General features: G+C 39.2%; 1 pseudogene; it reads right to left on the bottom strand.

Moving 5' to 3' along the window:
• Positions 1 to 4,412: 4,412 nt before the first annotated feature.
• On the bottom strand, positions 4,413 to 5,269 carry LOC147602638 (plasmodesmata-located protein 5-like; annotated as a pseudogene).
• Between the last annotated feature and the right edge of the window lie 20,388 nt (positions 5,270 to 25,657).

Below are 25,657 nucleotides of genomic sequence, written 5' to 3'. Positions count from 1 at the left end.
GAACTCTTCAGCAGGTCTGTTGCGCATTGGACCACAATAATGGTCCTCATTTACATCAAACCTTTCATCTACATCATCCTCCACTTGAAGGTTAAGAGGTTCAGCTTTTTCGCATACACTCCTTGGCCAAAAGTCATGAAATCCAATGTCTTCCCTTGCACTAGGGGTTTGCATGTTTAGCATAAGATTCTCCCAATAGGCAAGGACCGGATTGATCCACTTAGCATAATCACTTTGGTCTCCTTTCTCTTGCAAGTTCTCTTTCCACCAATTGACATGTTTTTTTAAGCCCTCCACAACCTTCTCATTTTCCTTAACATAATCAAAGGGTGGCAATACTTTTGGTAGGAAGCTTGGGTCCTCCCTCGTCATTTCTCTTCCATAACTCTATACCGCTTTCTGGTAACCAATCAACATTTTTGGGGTGTACTTTGTATTGCATCAAAGGTATTCCATCACTCATATAAAACTTGAATTGCAATGGCTTTGAATGTCCAATCAAGCTATCGGCTCCATCATGTAAGCATCCCTTGACAAAGCCTTTGAAGTCTGCCACCTTTTGTAGGAGAAAGGGTAATGGTTTGTTTCCTCAACTTCTCAGAGAAGCGACTAAACAATGCATCAATATCTTCATGAGTATGACCAACCATAAGAAAACCAAGCTGCACCATGTCAAACACTCTCCTCCTGCAACCAATAGGGATAGATAGGCAAATACATAACGATTCTTATTTTCAGAACCACAAGTGTCAAGTTGCAACAACAAGGTCCTTGGCAATCTCTTGAAAAATGTCCTTGAATTTGATGGCATTAAACTTGAGGCATTGCCATTGCCCCTATCCTGCACATGTGTGTTAGTATGAAAGACTGACTGTATATGTGAAGAACAATTTCCCTCTGTATCCACATTTGTTTCTACATGTGTCTCTGCATCTGCATCCTCAATGCTCTGCTTGCAATATGCGTTTCTCTCCTTCAGCACTTCCATATGCTGATACAGGGCCATAGTAGACAAAACACAATCAAAAAGATTTGTTCGTGGTTCTGCATCTGAATTTTGTGAGCTCGTCACCATACATGTGTTGCTCTCCTCTTTCTAAGTTTCTTAAACATTTTGAGAGAGATGAGATTGTGAAGTTGGGATCACTTGGCCATAACCCCAAGGCAAAGTGACCATAAGCTGTTTGTCCATGTCCATGAGTGAGCATTCCTGTTAAGGATACTGGAAGCCTCTCAACCCCATTGAGAGATTTAGGAACTGGTTTAATTTGTGGTATGGCAGTCTTGCTCTAGTCCATCATATCATGTATAATACACAAATACCTGTTTGGGTTCATTTTGGAAGAGTTCCTCCAAGCATAGTATAGATTTCTACAACTCATTTACTGCAACATGTGTGCCCTTCTTTGTGCCATGTATCTGGCACGCTCCTCTTGATTTTTTGTTCATTCCAACTTGACCTTGATTGCCGTACAAATGTCGCATTTTGAGAAGGTGCTGGTTTTTGACAAACTAACTGTATTGAACTCTGTGTTCCACAATCTTGAGAATGATGGTTGTGACAGTGGTCGGTATTCGAATGAGACAAGTGTGTCATTCACTTCACGCAATATGTCCACCTGTTTGTACATTGCTGGTAGAACACGTTGGGTCTCGCGGGCTCCATGCATAGTTGTCCTTGACCTATGTGGCATTTGATTGGCATTATTATCTATGAAGCCCTGTATGATTGATTTTTCCATCTCAACATGTGTCATGCCCTTCCGTATTATCCCACTGTTGCCATGACTGGCATTACATGCACCATTCAAGAACTTCTTTCTGAGCCTATATAGAATGTTGACTTACCAATGCCATGCATTACATACCATGCTTTACTACAAACCTTCTTCCCATCAAATGTGAACTCAAAGCACTCGTCATCTTGACCTTGTCTATAGGCCATGCCCATGCAATCCAATACAACAAATGTGTATCGTGTACTATAGCTCTGTCCCCCAAAAGTGTACCCTAGCTTGCATGATTTTGGATCTATCTCCAAATTGACAACATCGCTTCTCGCAACAATCAATGATTGCGACGTTGTGAATGTTTGCAACATCACATTTTTTGCTAGCTCCATGGGTTTTATCGTAATTTTTCATTACCCTTACCCTATGGACATAGCTCCTTTTCTTATTTGTCCCTTCAATGATATCATAGTCAGTGATCATGGCATCATGGTGTCTGTCAGAACTATCGCCACCCATCATTGACCTCTACATCATCATCCTCTTTTTCATCACTTGAATTGTTTAGGCTGTCAATATTTTTTTGCATGAAGTGATATCGAATACCCTCATCAATAGAAGAAGATTCTGTGTCCACTAATGGTTCACCATTCACAAATGTGAGTTGCTTGATCGGCCAACTAACCAAATTCAGACCTGAAACACAAGTTAAACTTGGATGCAAAGATCCTTCTATAATGACACCCAAGCTACTCTCCTCTAGTTCTCTATAATTTATAGCCTCGTATGATGGGTGGACCAGCAATACTACTCCATTGCCAAGTTTTGTAGATCTGTTGTCATCCCAGAGGATGACACTTTTCTCTTTCCAGCTCTCCCTATCTATAAAGTGATCTTCTTGATCAACAAGAAGTTCTGCAAAATTATCCTCTTTGGTATTAGTAATGTCTTTGTCCATAACAAGGTTGACCAATGGCCATTTGATGATGCTTCCAACTGCTTGAGACATTGTTCTTGCATCCATTGTGGCAAATGGAATGAGAAATGTGTCATCAAAGCTTTGTTGAACATGTATTGCTGCACATGTCTCACCAATGAATTGAAAACCACATGTTTGAGATGCATCAATGGAATGAATAACCGTGCATGCCTTCCTTGCACAACCATCAATGAGAAACATTGAAGCACCTTGTTTTAGACCCTCCTGCAATCCCTGAGAAAATCAAGATCTCAATAAGAAAGATTGAAGCGATGTTTTTACGGTAGTACACAAAACTATAAATGTAATTCAATCTCAACATGAGTTCAGGCTCCAACCAAAGTTTGAATCTCACCTATCAATGCTAGTTTGCTAGGAGGCTAGGCTCCATCTAAATCTTGAGCCTTGCCTGCATATGCTAGCTTGTTAGTAGGAGGCTCCATGAGCCTCACCATCATATGTTAGTTTGCTAGGAGGCTCCAGTTAAAGTTATCATCCTCACTTGCATAATATATTAGTTTGCATATGTTAGCTAGAAGGGTAGGCTCCTCCAACAAAAGTTTGAGCCTCACCCGCGGATGCTACTTCACTTCTAGGAAGCTAAAAGTAAAGTTTGAACCTCACCCACGGATGCTAGTTTGCTTGGAGGCTCCAACCAAAGTTTGAGCCTCACCTTCATATGCTAGTTTTCTATTAAGAGGTCCCAATTGAAGTGATAATCCTCAGCTCATGTATATGCTAGTTTCCCAAGAGGTAGGCTTCATCACCCTCTGCATCTGGCCACACCGTTTCATTGGGATATTGAGTCAAGGTATGGTGTCAATTAGCCATCAATGTTTCATAGCTACAAAAGGCAAAGGTGAGTGGTTACAACAGCAGCAAAGGCAAAGAGAAAGCAATAGAGAGAAACAACATGCTAGTGAAGAGAATGTGACATGGAAATGAGCAAACGGACATTGGATTTGAAACTCTTCTCCTTCGTGATGAGGCTCAAACTCAAGTTTGAGCCATTGTGCATTATATAGATTTTAGTTGAATTTTTAATCGCATAGTTTATAAGTATATTTGGGTGTATGGGGAAAGAGGGAAGAAAAGAAGAAATCTCAAGCTCAAGCTCAAGCTCAAGGCTCAAACTTGAGTTTGAGCCTTGTCTATTACACAAGCAAGTAGGAATAGAGAGGGAAGCTAGGATAATCCCAGAGAACAAGTGGGGTGTGGGTGAAGAAGGGTATATAAACAAAAGTGAAACTAACTATAATCAAAAGACCTGGGACCTAGGCCTGGGCCTGGGCTTGGGCTTAGGCTTTGGGGAAGAAACCGAAACCTTCTTTCTGCTGCACTAGGACGACGCCGAGAGCACTCCTCTCCCGCTCGGCCAATCGACTCTCCTATCCGGTGTCCTCGGCAAATCGCCCGCCCCTCTCGTACGGCTGCCCCCAGCTCGGCCGACACTCCTCTCCGGCACTGCGAGGCGCTCCTCGGCCAATCGGCGCGGCTGGCCTGGCCGACGCTCCTCTCCAACACTGCGAGGCGCTCCTCGGCCAATCGGTGCGGTTGCCCCACCCCGCCCCTCTTGTATGGCTGCTCGGCGCCCGCCCCGCCGCGCTCCTCGGCCAATCAGCATGGCTGCCCTGCCCCTCTCGTACGGCTACGCGTTTGAAATTCAAATTTCTGAATTTTCGCCTTCCCCCAAACTTTGAAATTCAAATTTTCCCCTTCCCCCCAACCCGTTTGAAATTCAAATTTCTTTTCCCCCTTCCCCCCAACCGTACTTCATTTTTTGCTTTTCGGAGAATTACGAGAGATATGCTATATTGCAGCGTCGTACCTTGTGAGGGGGTATGGGGGAAGCCAATAGTGCCGTTCGGCGTGATGCTGCTGGCCGGAGCTGGGGATGGGCCGGTGGTGGCGGTAGTGGTGAAGAGGAGGGGTGTATTGTCGAAGTAGCAGGTGAAGAAGTAGGCCTGGCCGGCTACTGCATTCTTGCAGAAATTGGTGTAGTCTGAGACTTGCGAGAGGCATCTTTGGCATTGGGACAGGGTGAGATAGCCCACACACTGTGCAAGAGCATAGGCTGTGCTACCACCTTTGCCCATGCTAGACTCGTTGAAGCCAAAGCCAGCATGAGCGGGGGCAGCCTTTGCGGTGGCGTTGAGCACAGTGCCTAGATTGGCTTGGTAGAGCGAGTTGGTACTGCGCGTGGTAGAGCAATTCGATGTCACCAGAGTGTCCTCCGCAACCTCCAGGAAGTTGTAGTTCTCGTAGCGTGCGTAGCAACCTTTCAACTGCACTCGCATGCCCATTGCTGGACCACAGGCAGAAGTCCCCAAAATTGGCGAAACACAAACATAGCAGACAGAAAAGGAGAGGTCTCCCTGGCACTGGTACATGCCATACACATAGGAAGGGTTGAAAGAACCAGAAGTTACTGTGGCATTTGAGTACAAGGACCTAGAGGCTTGCTGGGTGAGGGTGCCCAGCACTGAGTTGAGGTTGTGAGCAAAGGAGCCGTTGTAGAGAACCTGGCCGTGTTACACAAGCCATACACTGACTCAGTCATCTGCTGTTGGCCCAATGCCGGGCAAGGCTGAAGAGGTAGAATGCTTATGATGGTTACCACTTGCAAGAGCAAGTTGCAAGAGCAAGACTAGCAGCCCCAAAAGAGGGTGATCTTCCATGGCCGCCACATTATAGCTAGCAGCTGCTGCAAAGGTTGAAGTGCCACACAGAAATAAGTAAAGTGTTTGTGCAAAGGGCTATACTTTGAGAATTCTTCTTTCTGTGTGTGTATAGAACTCTAAGAAAGTCTTTAGGTGAATCCCGTTTGAAATTCGAATTTCTTTTCCCCCTTCCTCCCAACCGCACTACCCATGTTCCCACACCGTGAAGACACGTCCGTGTTTGAACCAAACCAAAGGACCTGCGAAACCCTAAACGCGATTTTGCACCCAAAGCGATTCTGTGTGGTGAGCGAACGCGATTCTGTGTGCTCTCCATGCTAGTGCATCCCGATCTTAAGGCTCGAACTTGAGTTTGAGCCTTTGCTCTCCATGCTAGTGCACCCCAGCCTTAAGGCTCGAACTTGAGTTTGAGCCTTTTCTCCTTTGCTCTCCATGCTAGTGCACCCCGGTCTTAAGGCTCGAACTTGAGTTTGAGCCTTTTCTCTCCATGCTAGTGCACCCCAACCTTAACGCTCGAACTTCAAATTGAGCCTTCGTTCTCCATGCTAGTGCACCCCAGCCTTGAGGCTCGAACTTGAGTTTGAGCCTTTTCTCTCCATGCTAGTGCACCCTGGTCTTAAGGCTCGAACTTGAGTTTGAGCCTTTCTCTCCATGCTAGTGCACCCCGGCCTTAAGGCTCGAACTTCAGATTGAGCCTTTGCACTCCATGCTAGTGTACCCCGGTCTTAAGGCTCAAACTTGAGTTTGAGCCTTTGCTCTCCATGCTAGTGCACCCCAGCCTTAAGGCTCGAACTTCAGATTGAGCCTTCGTTCTCCATGCTAAAGTACCTCAGCCTTAAGGCTCGAACTTGAGTTTGAGCCTTTGCTCTCCATGCTAGTGCACCCCAGCCTTAAGGCTCGAACTTCAGATTGAGCCTTCGCTCTCCATGCTCTAGGCCTTAAGGCTCAAACTTGAGTTTGCGCCTTTGCTCTCCATGCTAGTGCACCCTGGTCTTAAGGCTCGAACTTGAGTTTGAGCCTTTGCTCTCCATGCTAGTGCACCCCGGCCTTAAGGCTCGAACTTGAGTTTGAGCCTTCGTTCTCCATGCTAGTGTACCCCAGCCTTAAGGCTAATGTATTGCCAGAAGGAGAAACTACAAAAGCATGAACACTTTTCACCCAGCAGACATGACTGGCAGTAAACTAGGAAAGGACAATTCTATTGTAAAGCTAGGATTGAAGATCATTGACTTTTCCAATCAAGAAGACTCAGGGATGGATAATGTGAGGACCTGGTGAAAGGGGTGAGGCAGCAAAGAAGGCTTTGGATTCACGAAAAAAGTCCATACCTGAAAAGGAGACAACAACCACTTAAGTTAGGAAAATTATGGAGAAAAAAGGCAGGGCCATAGTGAAGAGTGCACTAGAAGCATCTAGAAATGCTGGTGCAACTTCTTCAAAACATAAAAAGGAGGGTGACAAAACAAAAGTCCTTGATGTAAGCACAATAGCAGCTGAAGACATGGCAGGCTCTCAGGTGCAAGAAGAGGAGCAAGCACTTGCAAAGAAGAGAAAGGCAAAGAACTCTACAAAGGTAGTTGTTATTCCGGCCTTTCAATCGTTGGCCAGTTAAGGCCTCCGAACCGCCGCTGTGAGGAGGGTTCGTGAAACGTTCCTCCTAGTCCAACCCTAGGAATGGGTTAACACATTTATGTGATGCGTTGGAGCCCTAGCAAAAGCAGGAAGAGGGATGGTCATCCCTAGAAGCTAACGCAAGAGCATTGGTGGCGGGCTACTATGGGGACCATTGGCACCTCTTCCTAGGTGGCATCTTCCTCAATTTTCACTACGCATGGATGACCACATCTTGTGCAACCTCCACCTCTCGGCATCATTGGACTGCCCAAACTCAAACCTTACTATATGCGATGAGGTGGCGAAGGGGGCCTAGGTCACCAAGTACGCAGGTGGATCACTTTTAGTTTCTCGCTGAGTCGTGGGAGCGAGAATGGTCTTCCTACACTATTGGAATCATGCCAAGATACCATATTACTCTATCTGATGAGAAAGGGAGAGAGATTTAGAAAGATAGAGAGAAAATGATAGAGATAAAGAGAGTTAGAAATAGAGATAGATTGAGAGAGAGATAGAAAGAGATTGAGAGAGATAGAGAAGGGATAAAGAGAGAGAGATAGAAATAAAGATTGAGAGAGATAGAGAAGGGATAAAGAGAGAGAGTTAGATATTGAGAGAGATATAGAAGAGATAGAGAGAGAGATAGATATAGAGAGAGGTTGAGAGAGAGTTAGAGATAGAGAGAGATTGAGAGAGATAGAGAAGGGATAGAGAGAGAGATAGAGATAGAGAGAGCTTGAGAGAGAGTTAGAGATAGAGAGAGATTGAGAGAGATAGAGAAGGGATAGAGAGAGAGATAGAGAGAGAGAGAGAGAGAGAGATAGAGTATTTAAGCATCCCAAAGGGAGGAAGTGTATATGAGAGGGACTGAGGGCGAGTATATGTAGGTGTATTATGCAACTCAGAGAGGGAGGGAGAGTAGGGAAGGGAATGAGAGAGGGTGTGTGTGTGTGTGTTATGCAACCCGGAGGGATGGAGAGGAGGGAAGAGGTATTGTGCGCCAGAGGTGAGGGGGTATTTAAATAGGGGAAGGAGGGGGTTGAGAGAGAGAGAGAGAGAGAGAGAGAGAGAGAGAGTATGTGTGTGTGCACGCGCCAACCAACCGACCAAGGGAGGTGGGGCAACTTCAAAAACACGAGGAGAGAGAGAAAGAAGGCTCATAGGCTACAGGTGAGAGGGAGAGGGAGAGGGAGAGAGAAACAATATTCTCGTGGGCTACTTGTCAACACGAGGAGGAAAAGGTGGATGGATAAGGAGGGGGGGAGGTGGATGGATAAGGAGGGGCTGTCACTTGGGCCGGTGCCCAGTTTGGCTCTCTTTTTTATTTGGTTTGATCCAGGAGAGAGGAGAGATAAAAATATCACATTTTTTTGAATTAAAAACTCATCCACATGTGTGAATTAGGCGCCTACCTCAAGAGTCCCCCTCTCCTTACCAAGGTGTCAAAAATGCATCATTATTCCAAAATATCTCATTTTTTTAGTAATATCTCATAGTTTTTAACTAATAAACCTTGTACTCAGTCAACTCTTCATCTTATGTGAGAATTTACTCATTTTTGGGTTTTTTTTTTATTCTTTGGATTTATCTCATCCCAACACTTGGATAAATCCAATTGGGCCGTTGGAACCTTAATTGGACCATAATCTAAAAATTTCTGAAAATGTACACCCTTAGGGTAGTAAGGTCCTTTATACACATTTTCAATTAATTCCAAGAAAGTTCTTTTTGAATTTCTGTTTCAAGGGAATCCATTTTAGACAACAGGAGGATTTTTATATCCAAATATATCTTAATTTAGGATTATCTCTCTCTAGACGTTTTCTCTCTCTAGGGACCAAAACAGGGTAAAACAAGATCTTTCTTCTATTTCAGAGAGGGGAATAATTACAAGAATAGAAGGGGAGATTCTTACACCTTTACACCTCAAAAGCTGGAGGGAGGAATCTTACACCATCCATATCACATCACATTCATTCCATCCACATTACATCATGTCCACATCTATCCACATCACATCTCATTCATTCCATTCACATTACATCACATCCACATCTATCCATATCTCATCACATCCATTCACATCTCATCACATTCATTCACATCCATCCATTTATTCGCATGCACATCTATCCACATCCATCCATTCATTCACATGCACATCTATCACTTCACATCTCATTATCATCCATTTACATCACATCACACCCATTCACATCTTATCACATCCACTCACATCTCCTCACATCCACTCACATCTCCTCACATCACATTCACATCCACATCCATTTACATCACATCTCATCCTCATCCATTTACATCACATCACACCCATTCACATATCATTACATCTCATCACATCCACTAACATCTCCTCACATCACATTCACATCTTATCACATTCACATCCACATCCATTTACATCACATTTAGTACCGTTTTCTACTTTCAATACCGATGGGACTTTTCTAAGTTTCTGCCAATTGCTTGGCCTAGTTAAAGGTACTTTTTCTCGATGGATATTTTCATATTCTTTCTCAAATTTCTCAAGTGAAGTATATTCAATATTCTTCTTTTTTAGTAAAAGATTCATGGGATTTACAAAAATCAGTTCTACCCATATTTCCCAATAAAAATAATAATACTCAAAATTTCACTTTTGATAAATACTCATAATTTGAATTATGCCAAAAATTCCTCTTTTACCATTTAATTTCTTGGATCTCAATTATCATGGAAATTCCTCTTTTTGCATAAAATAAATTTACCAAAAATTTCTCTTTTACCATTTAATTACTTGGATCTCAAATATCATGGGAATTCAATTAATTATGCATAATTACAAAAAAAAATATTTCACATAAATATGATGAAAATCATTCTTTTTGCATAGGATGTCCAATCCTAGAATATGGTAGGAAGTCCTCTTTTAGCATTATGCATAAAAATAAGATATGTAATATTTTTTAAAAAATTTACCATAGCTTCACTGCTATAACTGATAATTCTCAATTTTTCTAAAAGAATAAAAGCTCGTAATGAAAATATGATAGAAGCTTCTCTTTTAAAATTGAAACTAGATTTATACATTCATAGCATAATTATCACCATAATTAATGCATAATTATAATTAATTATCTAGATTAACCCAAAATAATCATTTCTCATTTTTGAAAATTTTAGCATAACCTCCTTCCATTTAGGATGAATTTATAGGATTTTTCATACTATAAACAAGATTAAGAGAATTAATCCTTCTTTTTTCTAGATTAAAAATCATGAAAAATACCTAATCTCTTTCTCTAGCTTGACAAGCTTAGAGATTAGCTTAAGATAAAGAGATTATGAAGTAGAATCATCTTTTTCTCAAGATCTAGCCATAGGAATGACTAATCTTTTCAAGAGAGAGATTTTCTTAAAGAAAAACATTAAAATTAAGCATAAAATTCAACATTAATCTAAATAGACATTAAGAGACTTTGAGAAAGCTTGATTTGAAGACCCATTGCTTTGAAAGCTTCTCAAGCTTGAGAGGGGTTGAGAAGAAGAAAGTCATTGAGATAATTTGAACAAACCATTTAAATCAATTTTACCTCCAAGTTTGGCTTGATTCTTTATTAGCAAAATGAAGCCCCCAACCAATCAGTTGGTCCACCAAGAGGAGAAGAGCAACTTCAAGAGTTGTTAGAGAGAGAGAGAGAAGCTCTTCTTGCATGCTCTTTGAGGCCTTTAAAGTAAAACATTGGCCTTATTTGCCATAAAAGAATGGCCCTAGGGCCATTCTTGCACCGGTTGTGCATGAAAAGAATGGCACTGCACATGTTGATTCGGTAAAGGATGGCCCTAAGGCTATTCTTGTTTGCCTAAGAGTATGCAAGAAGGATGGCCCTATGGCTTTTCTTGTTGGGTGGCACCAAGGCCATGCTAGAATGGCACTAGGGCCATTATTGCATGCACAAGAGCATTAAGATTGGCCCTAGGGCGCTTCTAGGATGACCAAGAGCATGCAAGAAAGTTGGGTGCCATCATCAAGGCCATGCTCCAATGGCCCCATATCCATTATTGCATGTAAGATTCCTCCCTCTAGCTTTTGAGGTGTAAAGGTGTAAGAACCTCCCCTTCTATTCTTGAAATTATTTCCCTCTTTGAAATAGGAGAAAGATCTTGTTTTACCCTGTTTTGGCCTAGAGAGAGAAAATGTCTAGAGAGAGATAATCCAAAATTGAGATATCTTTGGATATAAAAATGTCTAGAGAGAGGTAATCCAAAATTGAGATATCTTTGGATACAAAAATGTCTAGAGAGAGGTAATCCAAAATTGAGATATCTTTGGATATAAAAATCCTCCTAGTGTCTAAAATGGTTTCCCTTGAAACAGAAGTTCAAAATAAACTTTCCAATGTGCATTAGGAATCAATTAAAAATGATATAAGGGACCTTAGCCTAAGGGTCTAGATTTTCAGAAATTTCTGGATTATGGTCCAATTAAGGTTCCTGTGGACCAATAGGATTAATCCAAGTGTTGGGATGAGATAAATCCAAAGAATTAAAAAAAATACTGAAAAATGAGTAAATGCTCACATAAGATGAAGAGTTGACTGAGTACAAGGTCTATTAGTTAAAAATTAAGAGATATTACTAACAAAATGAGATATTTTAGAGAAATGATGAATTTTTGACACCTTGGTAAGGAGGGGGACACTCTTGAGGTAGGCGCCTAATTCACACATGTGGATGAGTTTTTAATTCAAAAAAATTGTGATATTTTTATCTCTCCTCTCTCCTGGATCAAACTGGCTCAAAATGGGAGCTAAACTGGTTCAAATCTTGTCCAAATTCAGCCAAACTGAAGCTGGAAAATTCTAGAACTTAGTTGGACTCAGTTAGTGGCCTCCCTCACCTATAAATAGATCCTTAGTCTTTTGTAAAAAAATCTGTGAACTATATCATGCCAGTATTACATTAAAATAATGATATTTTCTATTATCCCTTAAAAATCCTCTACTTTTTGAGAGATTGGAGCTTCTCTCTCTCTTCAACAATCCTTGGAGCTTTCTTCTCAACATACTAAACCAATTGATTGGTTGGGGGCTTGCTTCTAAGATAAAGAAGCAAGCCAAATCTAGAAGTAAGAAGTAATTTCATGGTTTTCATTAATATTCTCAATGATTTCACTTCTCAACCCCTCTCAAGCTTGAGAAGTTTCTATTTAGTTGATTTTAATGCAAATCAAGATTTCTCTAAGATTTTTAATGATTAATCACAAAAAAGTTAATCTTTATGCTTAATTAGAATGCTTTTTATGTATATCTTTCTCTCCCAAAAGAATAGTCATTCCTATGACTAATTCTTAAGCAAATGAATGCTTCTCATTGATAAATTCTTAATTCAAAATCAATCTCTAAGCTTGTTAAGCTAGAGGTTAAGAAAATGGCTTTTTATGCTTTTATGCTAATAAAATTATGGTAAACTTATGATTTAATTCCATAAATTGGATTTAAGTCTAAGGATAGTTATTCTATCATGATTATATTACAAAGTCTTATTCTTTCTAGAAATATTAAAAATTATCAGTAATAGCAGCAGTGAAGCTATGGTAAAATTTTTAGAAATTAATACATAACTCATTTTTATGCATAATGCTAAAAGAGGACTTCCTACCATATTCTAGGATTAGGCATCCTATGCTAAAAGAATGATTTTCATCAAATTCATGGGAAACTAATTTTTAGTGTTTATGCATAAATAATTAATTAAAGAAAAGAGGAATTTTTGGTAATTTTATTTTTATGCAAAAAGAGGAATTTCCATGATAATGGAGATCCATATAATTAAATGGAAAAAGAGAAATTTTGGTATATTAAAATAATAAATATTTTTATTTAAAGAGAAATTTTAAATAAATTTATTTTATGTATGATAAAATTCTATGATAAAAGAGGAATTCCCATGACATTTGGAATTCAATCATTTAAATGGTAAAACTGGAATTCTTGACATATTTGAAATAATGGATATTTTTATTAAAGAAAAGAGAAATTTTAGATAAATTTATTTTATAATAAAAGAGAAATTCCATGACATTTGGAATTCATTCAATTAAATGTAAAAAGAGGAATTCTCATGATATTTGAGATCCAATAAATCAAATGGAAAAAGAGGAATTTTTAGCATAATTCAAATTATGAGTATTTATCAAAAGTGGAATTTTGAGCATTATTATTTTTATTGGGAAATATGGGTAGAATTGATTTTTGTAAATCCCATGAATCTTTTACTCAAAAGAACAATATTGAATACATTTCACTTGAGAAATTTGAGAATGAATATGAAAATATTCCTTGAGAAAAAGTACCTTTAACTAGGCCAAGCAATTGGCAAAAATTTAGAAAAGTCCCATCGGTATCGAAAATAGAAAATGTTACTAAATATGAATAGATGTGAATAAGATGTGATAAGATGTGAGTGGATGTGATAGGATGTGAGGTAATGTAAATGGATGTGGATGTGAATGAAGAGATGAGAATGAAATATGAGGATATGTGAAAGGATGTCATGTGATGTAAATGGATGTGGATGTGGATGTGAATAAAGAGATGAGAATGAGATGTGAGGATATGTGAAAGGATGTGACGTGATGTAAATGGATATGGATGTGATAGGATGTGATGTGATGTAAATGGATGTGGATGTGGATGTGATAGGATGTGATGTGATGTAAATGGATGTGGATATGGATGTGATAAGATGTGGTGTGATGCAAATGAATGTGGATGTGATAGGATGTGATGTGATGTAAATGGATGTGGATGTGGATGTGATAGGATGTGATGTGATGTAAATGGATGTGGATATGGATGTGATAAGATGTGGTGTGATGCAAATGAATGTGGATGTGGATGTGATAAGATGTGATGTGATGTAAATGGATGTGGATGTGGATGTGGATGTGGATGTGGATATGGATGAGATGTGATGTGATGTAAAGGGATGTGGATGTGAATGTGATGAGATGTGGATGAAATGTGATGTGATGTGAATATATGTGGATGTGAATGTGAATGAATGGATGGATGTGGATAGACGTGCATGTGAATGATTGGATGGATGTGGATGAATGAGATGGAATGAATGAGATATGATGTGGATAGATGTGGATATGATGTAATGTGGATAGAATGTATGTGATGGGATGGGGATACAATGAATGTGATGGATGTGAATGGATGAGATGTGATGTGTGAATGGATGTGATGTGAATCGAGATAGATGTGAATGGATGAGATGTGATGAGAATGAATGTTATGTGAATCGAGATAGATGTGAATGGATGTGATGTGATGTGATATGAATCAGGATAGATGTGAATGGATGAGATGTGATGTGAATGGATGTGATGTGGATCGAGGTAGATGTGAATGGATGAGATGTGATGTGAATGGATGTGAATGTGACGTGATGTAAATAGATGTGAATGGATGAGATGTGATGAGATTGGATGTGAAGGTGACATGATGTAAATAGATGTGAATGGATGAGATGTGATGTGAATCGGGATCGATGTGAATGGATGAGATGTGATGAGAATGGGTGATGTGATGTGATGTGAATCTGGATAGATGTGAATGGATGTGATGTGAATCTGGATAGATGTGAATGGATGAGATGTGATGTGAATGGAAGTGATGTGATGTGGATCGGGGTAGATGTGAATGGATGAGATGTGATGTGAATGGATGTGAATGTGACGTGATGTAAATAGATGTGAATGGATGAGATGTGATGAGAATGTATGTGAAGGTGATGTGATGTAAATAGATGTGAATGGATAAGATGTGATGTGAATGGATGTGATGTGATGAGAAATGGATGTGATGTGATGTGATGTGATGTGAATCAGGATAGATGTGAATGGATGAGATGTGATGTGAATCGGGATAGATGTGAATGGATGAGATGAGATGTGAATGGATGTGATGTGAATCGAGATAGATGTGATGTGAATGGATGTGATGTGATGTGAATCGGGATAGATGTGAATGGATGAGATGTGATGAGAATGGATGTGATGTGGATTGGGGTAGATGTGAATGGATAAGATGTGATGAGATGTAATATAATGTGATTGGATGAGAATGGATGAAGGACGATAGGAATACATATGATTGGATGTGGATTAAGCAAAGTAAATTGATGTAGAAGAATGTGGAGTAACGAGAAATTATGTGGAAAGATGAGAGTTCGTTAGAAACTGTATTTATGACCTGTTTTTAAATGACTGTTTATGTCAAGAATGCTGGGAAGGTATTTTGACCATCTTGTGAATGAAGTCATGGAGACCAAAGTGATAAAGTTACAACAGCTGACGGAGAGTCAATGGAGGACGTCTTGTGTAGCAAGGTCGGCCGAGGTCTCTTGACCAGCCTCGGTTCGATTTAAATGGTGAGCTTCCGGTACGATGGATGAGGGACCAAGGAAGCGGCCTATGAGTGAAGCTCTAGGTGACCTGCAAAGGATCCTAGAGGGTGTTGACCATACGGTGCTCGGGCTCTGGGTCACAGAAGATACCCAAGAATGCGTGGAGGAAGAAAAACGGAACAAGGTGTTAGAGTTATTTTTTGAACTCGAGCATGGATCTAGTTGATTGACCTTGCTGGTCCTCAACGGGATGAGTCCATGGCTCTTTTATATGGATCTGTTGGTTGATCTTGCTGATCTTCAACGGAGAGTCCATCTATATTTTTATAACTGAATATATTTCCGGGTACTATAAGCTAGGAACTATTGAAAAGGCCCTTGAGTGGACAGGTGGTGAGTGTTCTAGTTGCCAATGATGCCATCGGTACACCGATGAAGGAACGATTGGAAATTAGAATTCAACCTTGATATTTTGGAGGATTATGATCAGTGATACTATGGTTTCATTAAAAGATTGTTTTAAAGTTAGCTGAATCTGTGAAACAGGCAATTTCATATTGGGTGTGTAAGTGGTGTGACTATCTTAAAGTTTGCTTGAAGCGCTGGCTAGGGGGCCTGGGAACTCTTTTCCCTGGTACCCGGGACAAAACCTAACCAAATTCCTAAATGGATCCTATCACTACAGTGGTTGGGTAGTTGGCTAACCCATGGGATTGGATGGGGTTAGGCTGGACTGATGGATCTCTAGAATGAGACTCAATTCCGTTATGGTACGATAGATGAAGTAAATCCCGGATAGTCTTTGTTCTATGGAAAAGAATCAATGCATGTGCCTCTCGATGAGGAAAAAAGCGTTGGTCTCTATGATCCAAGTGCAAGTTTCTTCCTTGATCTGACCATGTGACTTACAGGTTCGGTCGAATCAGTTTGGTTAGTTAAGGCTCTTGACTACGTTAGAATAAAAATATCCTGGAGAAATCGCCCGTGCTTTCTGGGCGAGGGAAGTTTTTTCGGGTTTGAGAACCAAGGGAGTAGTCTCTTATCCAGATATCCGTGGGCGAGGCCCCGAGTGAGAGGCTCTGCCCTGCGTAAGAAGTGTTACTTCTGTTGCTAGCATCCCCGATTTCATTACGCGGAGGGGACAGGGATCTTTCAATTGCATGTAGAAGAGCCCTAGGGCCATTCTAGGATGCCCAAGAGCATGCAAGAAAGTTGGGTGCCACGAAGGCCATGCTAGAATGGCCCCATATCGATTATTACATGTAGAAGAGCATCAAGAGTGGCCCTAGGGCCATGCTTGGATGTCCCATGGCCATTTCCAATATGATCTATGTGCCTTGGAGTCATGCAAGAATGGCCATGGGGCCATGCTTTGATGCTCTAGGGCCATACATGTGCCACATGCAAATCAATTGATAGAATGTATCCGCCTGTGATATTATCTTCAGCATTGTTTAATGCAAGAGAGGGGACAGGCTTGGCCTTAGAATACATGAACCTGCTGGAAGCATATAATAGTATCAAGCAAAAAATCAGCTCCAATTCAATATTGATACAATTCAGTATTGAGATATGCGCAGCAGAATCTCTCATTCATTATGTCCATGTCCCAAAATTTGTATAAGAGCCCTAGGCTCAATGGGAAGGGGCCCAAGGAACGAAGCCAAAAAACGCCACCACCGGCAGCGAAGAAACAGCCACACCAACAAACGGCTTGAGCAGCAGAGCACCCCATGGACATCCCCAGCAGCACCGTCACCGAGGAAACCACTCGCAGCAGCACCATAACTGTCGACACGGACGGACGCACCATAAGCAAGGCCTGCAGCCCACGCAGCACCAACAGCAAGACCTATAGCCCATGCAGCACAAACAGCAGCCAATCAAGGAAGCAATATCAAAAGAAAGCACTCCATTATCTGAGAAGCACCTAGCAGTATATTTAGGACCAACAAATAACATCAATATTTTCATGGTGAGGCCCCTTGGGTAAAAGTCTTTTGTGTAGACCACTTTACGTTCCCCCTTGTGGTGAATGATTTGAAATGCTCGGGTGCAGGGTGTAAGTCTACTGGTTCTTGTTGTGCCAGGCTTTTTTCTTTCAATTCCGCCTCCTTTTGTTGCTGAGCTAACTCTTGGTTTTTGCCGCCTTCTTCAGTACGACTTAGTTTCGGCTTCTCTTCAATTTCTAATTGGGTGACGTCATGAGGTTGCAGAATACACCACATGACACTTTGGAGGTATTGTCCCCAATTATCCGCTAACTTCCAATGAGCGTCAATAGCTCCTACATAACTAAGCCATTCTGCAGTGGATCTCTCCTTGTTTATTGTGGTTCGCACATTAGCTCGATAGCGTTGGCGCTTATGTCTCATTTTCTTCTTACCAAGTTTTTGATTTTTGTTTCTATCAGATTTGAACTCACTTGGTCGATCTTCACTTGTGTCCCCCTCACTCTCGGATGAACTGTAGGAGGTCACTGTCCTAGGCCTTGAGCACCTTGCTTTCACATTTGGGTGAATATTTGATTCATCCCTTCCATCAGGCTCAGAGTCAGTTTGTTCTTGAGATTCATACTCAGAGTTACATTGGTCAGAGTCTTCGCTATTGTCAGTTGAGTTTGCCACTTTCTTGACATCAGGAGTCAAGTGCATAACACCTATCATGTTTATTGGCACTAACAGTGGCATATCTTGCCCCTCAGGTGTTACCCAACTTGTGCCTCTATTTTCCCATGTGTCTATGGTTACTGCTAGGTGTATCCAATCCACGTTATCCGACTCAGTCATACCCGGTAGGACATCCATATAAGGAGAATCTTTCCCATTATCAGTCTCTTTTTTGCATGTATAGCAATACCTTAATGGGGCGGAGTGAATAGTGGTATCCGATCGATTATCAATGATAACCTTGCTTCCTAAGGATGCGCACGACCATTCTCAAGATCAACTCGAATGACAGAGTCCTGGAATTGTAGGTAGACATGGTTTTTTGACCAGTCATGCACCATTTGTTCCCTCATGAAAGGATGTCCTAAGATCATTTGATATGACATAGGATGCTTGGAGAAATCCATTACAATGAAGGTATGTTTTACCTTGTATCCCAGGACCTCCCATAGATGTGTATGTGAAAGAATGTGATGTGATGTGACATGAATATATGTGGATGTGAAGTGATAGATATGAATGTATGAAGTCAAAGATTCATCAGCACAAGTGAGAACACAAACTCACTAGAATGAACAAATGTGTGTTAGATACAAAAAATAAGTACATACCCCAAAATGAGTAGATAAGAGGGTGTACATATGCACAGGGTGGAAAACCTCCTAGTGAGGGAAAAAGTGCATTGGGGGTCCTAAGTGTGTTACAAATAATGCTACAAATCGCCCCTGGAGTGATGATGTGAACATGTACATAAATAGTAGAAACCCCACTTAACAGCCTGCCAATGCTTCGTACCTGGGCTATGCATAAATTTGGTCAACTGTGAGACCGCATACTATATATCTAGCCTTGTGTTGCACACATAAAGAAGGGATCCAATAGCCTACTGATACAAACTAGCATCAAAAGAGTCTCCTACATCTTGAAAACTAATTGAGTACCTGTCTCCATCCACAAGTTTACAGTCTTCAAGATTAAACCTCTTCAAAAGCTTCTGTTATTTAGACTACAACATAATAACGCCATCATTGCGCTGCATAAACTGAATCCCCAAATAGTAATGCAAGGGCCCCAAATCTGACATCTCAAACAATGACTGCAAATTAGCCTTAAAGGTTGAAATCGGATCTATATTGGGTCTCGTGAGAGCAGCATGTCATCAACGTATAAAACAATGACCAAAAATGTGTCCTTACTTCTCTTCACATAGAGGGTACTCTCTATTGTTGGACTGTTGCAAAAATCATTTGCAACCAAGTATACATGAATCTTCTCATACCATGATCTAGGAGCCTGCTTAAGGCCATAAAGAGCCTTTTTCAACCTGCATACTTTAGACTCTTCTCCTTTCACATCAAAACCAAGAGGTTGTGATACATACACCTCCTCTTGTAAACCACCATTCAAGAATCAGTCTTAATGTCCAACTAATGTACATTCCACCCATAATGTGCTACCAAAGCAATGAGACACCTAATGGTAGTCATACAAGATGTGGATGCAAAGGTTTGTACGTGTGGTGTGCAAAGAATGGTTGTTGGGCCATTCCGTATACTTGCAAGGAGATAGATAGATCATGTAGGAAGGTGGTGTTGATAAACACCATAATAAGGAAGCCGCATATGTCTTGTACATAAATACCCACCACAGACTTCATGATTGTGAATCAAACTAATAAATGAAACTCTACCTTCAATGGTAACAATTAAATGAAACAATATTTAAATTTAAATACCAAGTCTTGAACAAGTACGATGGTAGATTATGATGGTGGACAAACAATCTCATTTGCAAATTAAGTTGTGAGAAATAGAAAATTTCAAATAAGTGAGAATGCTGCATTTTTACTATCATGCAAATTCAAAGCACAAAAGTCATAACTCTTCAAGGCAGGCACTGTCAAAGTCTTCCTCACGAGGTTGATCTCCTCCACCTAGGTGCATTCCTTCTTGTGCTTTTTTGGCTTCCTTGACTGCTGGTATCTTGATTCTCGTATAAGGCCCTAGTTTTCTGGGCCTCCATGACCAAACAATTGCATCCGCCTCTTCCCACACCCAAGGATCTACCTTGTTCTCCACCCAAAACCCCTTCCCACAATCAGCATAGGCCTCTGCATCTGTCAAACCACCCTTTCTTGCACACGGTGCCCAATACTGTATCAGAATCTTCTTGTAGTTTGGTGGCTTCCTATCCATATCAATGTTTGATTCAGCCATAGCAAGCCAAATAGGATACACATCTCTGTTTGGTGGGAGCAACAAGATAAAGTCCCCTTGCTGGACATCTAGAATTGGGTTGAATTCTTCCCTTGGTTTCTGTCATTGAGGCCCACAATAATGATCATTGTACTCCTCGTAACCTAAGAACCTTTCAAGCTCAAAGGAAGCATCCATGTCCCACTGCTGTTGAGAGCCTTGAGGCTTTGGCAAAAAATGTGTGTACAATCTAGCCTCCGATGCTATAATTGGTTTATCAAGCTCTTGGATTATATTATTCCAGTAATCTATCATCACAGGTCTATAATATCTTGGAACAAAAGAACCGTTTCCAAGATTTTGCCAAAATCTAATATAAGACTTTATACCTTGTGGTAACATTGGCTTACCTTCACTATATTTCTTCCATAATGGAATACCTTCGTCACTAGGCCTCCAATCAGGTGTTACTACATGCACTTTATATTGCATTATTGGTGTGTCCCCATTCATGAAGAATCAAAATTGAAGTGGCCTAGAGTGGCCTATAAGTGCATCTTGCCCATCACAAATGTATCCATCACAATATCGCTTGAAGTCAGGCACTTGATTTAGCAAAAAAGGCACTGGTGGGTGAAGAGCTTGAGCTAGTCCTTAAGGTGTCCATCAAATGTGGTAAAGTGAAGGTATGTCCGACTCTCAATTTTTCTGAGAACCTACTAAACATTGCATCTATGTCCTCATGTGTGTGTCCGACCATTAAAAATCCCAATTGAACAGTTTTAAAAAACCCCCTTTGCAACTAGAAGAGATAGATATGCAAACAAATATTGATTCTTGTTTTCACCTGCACAATTATCTAGTTGCAGTAGCAAGTTCTTTGGCAACGAAAAGCTGAAATCACATTAACACCTTGTAAATCATTTGGACCTGATGCATGTTCTCCTGGAACAATGGTTGTTGTGGAATTTGCATATGCATTGTCACTCGATACCTGCTCGCAAATAAGCTCTTTACCATCAGTATCATAGTGGTAATCTAAAGCTTGCCTTGTGCTCAAGGCGTGGAGAAGTGAAACATTGCTCCTTAAAGCACCATCTATAGCTAGATCACCAAGGGGGTGCTTATCAAACCACTCTAGGTTATGCAAACACAATGCAATTGATCAAATTATGAGATTAGGATCTGATGGACTTAGCCCATTTAGCATAAAGTGGCCGTAATGCCCCTCCCCATGTCCATGAGTGATCATACCAATCAATGCCACCTGCATAAACCGCCATGCTGAATCTACGTCCTTTGGTACCGTTCCTGTAGTCTAGGAATGGCCATCTTCTTTTGATCCATCTTATCATGGATGATGCACACATATTTCTCTGGTTGTAATTTTGAAAATGCACACCATGCTTAGTACATGTTTCTACAACTCTATTTTCATACATCCACATCCATACTTATCACATACACATACATCTTTCCTTTCACATACATCCTTCACATACATACATCTACATCCACATCCACATCCACATCCACATCCACATCCATACATCCACATTCACATCTACATCCATACATCCATTTCCACATCCACATCCATACATCCACATCCACATCTACATTCATACATCCACATCCATCCACATCTACATTCATACATCCACATCCATACTTATCACATACACATATATCTTTCCTTTCACATCCTCATATCTATTTATAGAATACAAGAGAATTCTTATTTTTGAAATAAGATTTCTTTACGCATCTATTTATGCATAAATTCCATTTTAAGGAGAATAACACTTTTGAAATAAAAATCAATCTTTTATGCATCTTCCTATGCATAAATTCATTTTAAATGAGAATGACACTTTTGAATTAAAATTTAATCTTTTATGCATCTTCTTATGCATAAAATCAAAATTGATGAAAATAACTCTTTTGAACTAAAAATAGATTTCTTTATGCATCATTCTATGCATAAAATCAAAATTGATGAAAATAACTCTTTTGAACTAAAAATAGATTTCTTTATGCATCTTTCTATGTATAAAATCAAAATTGATGAGAATAACACTTTTGGATTAAAAATAATTCTTTATGCATCTTTCCATGCATAAATCCAATTTAGTAGGAATTACACTTTTAGAATAAAAGAATTTCTCTTATGCATCTAATTTATGCATAAAATCCATTTATGATGAAAATCTCACTTTTAATATAAAAAAAATCTTTTATGCATATGTTTATGCATACAAATCATTTATGGTGAAAATCACTCTTTTAATATAAAAGAATTTCTTTTATGCATAAAATCCATTTATGATGAAAATCATGCTTTTAATATAAAAAAATCTTTTATATGCATATGTTTATGCATACAAGTCATTTATGATGAAAATCACTCTTTTAATATAAAAGAATTTCTTTTATGCATCCATTTATGCATAAAAATCATTTATGATAAAAATCACACTTTCAATATAAAAATTATCTTTTATGCATATGTTTATGCATACAAATCATTTATGATGAAAATCACTCTTTTAATATAAAAGAATTTCTTTTATGCATCTAATTTATGCATAAAATCCATTTATGATAAAAATCACGCTTTTAATATATAAAATATCTTTTATGCATACAAATCATTTATGATAAAAATCACTCTTTTAATATAAAAGAATTTCTTTTATGCATCCATTTATGCATAAAAATCATTTATGATAAAAATCACACTTTCAATATATAAATTATCTTTTATGCATATGTTTATGCATACAAATCATTTATGATGAAAATCACTCTTTTAATATAAAAGAATTTCTTTTACGCATCCATTTATGCATAAAAATCATTTATGATGAAAATAACACTTTTATAATCAAAATAATAATTTTAATATGCTTCCTTCTATGCATAGAATTTAATTCTAAAGAAAGTAACACTTTTTTAATAAAATATTTTTAGTATGCATTTTTCTATACCTAGGATGAAAATTAACACTTTAAGAATACATATACGATGGGAATTACTCTTTTTGAATAAAAAAAGTAAAACTTATTTTACACAATTTTAGAAAAATTTTGCCATAACCTCCTTTGTATGGCTGACCATTTTTCATTTTTTAACTCTCTAAAATTAATTAGAATTTTACCAAGAGTATTTAAATCATTCTAATGTAAACATTTTCTACTTATTTAAGAGAAACATTATGAAAACTTGATTTTATCCATTAATCATTCATCTAGGATAAAGAATGGCTGGATTTACTAAGAAGAGAGGGGAATGCCTTTTTTCAATGAGGCATAACATCATATTCATTTTAAAGAAGACAAAAATCATAAAAACCATTAAAATTAAGCATAAATGGGAATTTATGTATTTCCTTACTACCATTCATCAATTAACTTCAATAGCATTAAAGGGCCATTCCAATTAAGCTTCTCAAGCTTGAGAGGGATTGAGAAGAGAGAAACATTGAGAAATTATAGAAAAAGATCAAAATTCACCCTTTACCTTACAAATTGCTTGATTCTTTGATCACGGTAGAGGCCCCCAACCAATCAATTAGTTTGGTATGTTGATGGAGCCACCAATGGAGATTGAAGAAGGAGGGCAGCTCCAATTTCTTCAATTTGGAGAGAATTTTAGAGAATAGTAAAAATTATCATTATTTCAGCATAATTCTGGCATGGTATAATTCCCCTATTTTTTTACAAAGGGCTCAGGTTCTATTTATAGGAGAGGGAGGCTCTAACCAAGACCAACTAATTTCTAGAATTTTCTAGATTCAGTTTGGTTGAATTTGGACCAGATTTGGTTCCTTTTTTATTCGGTTTGATCCAAGAGAGAGGAGAGATAAAAATATCACATTATTTTTTTGTTTAAAACTCATTCAAGCATGTGAAGTAGGCGCCTCCTTCAAGGGACTCCCCTTCCTTACACATGTGTCAAAATGGAATCATTATATCCAAAATATCTCATTTTTTTAGTAATACTCATAGTTTTTTTACTAATAACCCTTGTACATAGTCAACTCTTCATCTTATGTGAGCATTTACTCATTTTTGGGTATTTTTCTTTTATAAATTGGATTTATCTCCTCCCCACACATGGATTGATCTTAATGGCCCATAGGAGCCTTAATTGGACCATAATCCAAAAATTTCTAAAAATCTAGACCCTTAGGCTAAGGTCCTTTATACCCATTTCTAATTAATTCCAATTGCACATTGGAAAGTTCTTTTTGAATTTTTATTTTAGGGGAATTCATTTTAGACACTAGGAGGATTTTTATATCTAAAAATATCTCAATTTTAGACTACCTCTCTCTAAACATTTTCTCTCTCTAGGTCAAAATAGGGTAAAAACAAGATCTTTTATATTTCTGAAGAGGGATTTGACTACAGGGGAAGATACTAGACATCGTGAGAGGCTGGGGAGGAATCTTACAGTTTGTGTTTGTAGATAAATGTGTGATGGATGTAGACCTTCCTCTTCCAACTATGGATGCAAGAGATCTAAGAGGTGCAGGTTGGACTTCCGTCTTTTGGCCTAAAGTTATGTTAATGCCTTTTAGAGATTCTCCAAATTTTGGAGAGCAAATGGAAAATGCAGATGGATAAGCCGGTTGTATGGAACCTCCAATTGTGGATGCTATACTAGTAACATCTTTAGAGTCTGACATCAGAACTTGAGAGTCTTGGAAGAGCAAAAATGTCCTTTTATGGGATGAGAGAAACACCCAGATGATGTACAAGGGTTTGATACTGTATATGGTTCCAGAAAACTGTGTCAACTTTGAACAATTTGGTGAGCATTGTGTAGGTGTGGCTCTGCTGATAGGGCGCAAGAGGGTACATTAAGTGGAAATGGTTATGAGGTGGACAGCATCAACTTAGTTAAGTGGCCTATCAAGCAAATTACAATGTTAGACAATACTCCATTGCAATTCTATGTAGCCTTTGCAGGGTGATGGGCGAGGAGAACACTGTTGAGTATCCAATGGTGGCTCAGGAGGTCCCAACCTCAAAAAAGAGAAGCTATACTTTCATAAAAAGAACTCCAAATGAGAGAGAACCACCAACTTCGAGTTTCTATTTGTCAATGGAATCAGTGCAAAGGGTTGCCTCTATTGATTGTTGTAAAAACAAATGTTGTCAGCTTGTAGATCACGACATGATAATGCGCATACACCAAGATTTTTGGGGACAATCTCAAGAAATTCAGACAAACTATGTATATGATGTGCTCTCGGTGTCTTGGCTACAAGACTCAAAAACAAAGAAGATTAAATATGAATTTAAACTTAATGGGATGGGTGTCTATTGCTGATCATGGTATGAGGTGCATGGAATCCTAAAGA

The sequence above is a fragment of the Cibotium barometz genome, unplaced genomic scaffold, assembly GCF_041138505.1.
Source record: "Cibotium barometz isolate CiBa-2024 unplaced genomic scaffold, ASM4113850v1 ctg200, whole genome shotgun sequence".
Classification (NCBI taxonomy): Eukaryota; Viridiplantae; Streptophyta; class Polypodiopsida; order Cyatheales; family Cibotiaceae; genus Cibotium; species Cibotium barometz.
The sequence above is the reverse complement of the archived record's forward strand: the minus strand, read 5'-3'. Positions and strand labels throughout refer to the sequence as shown.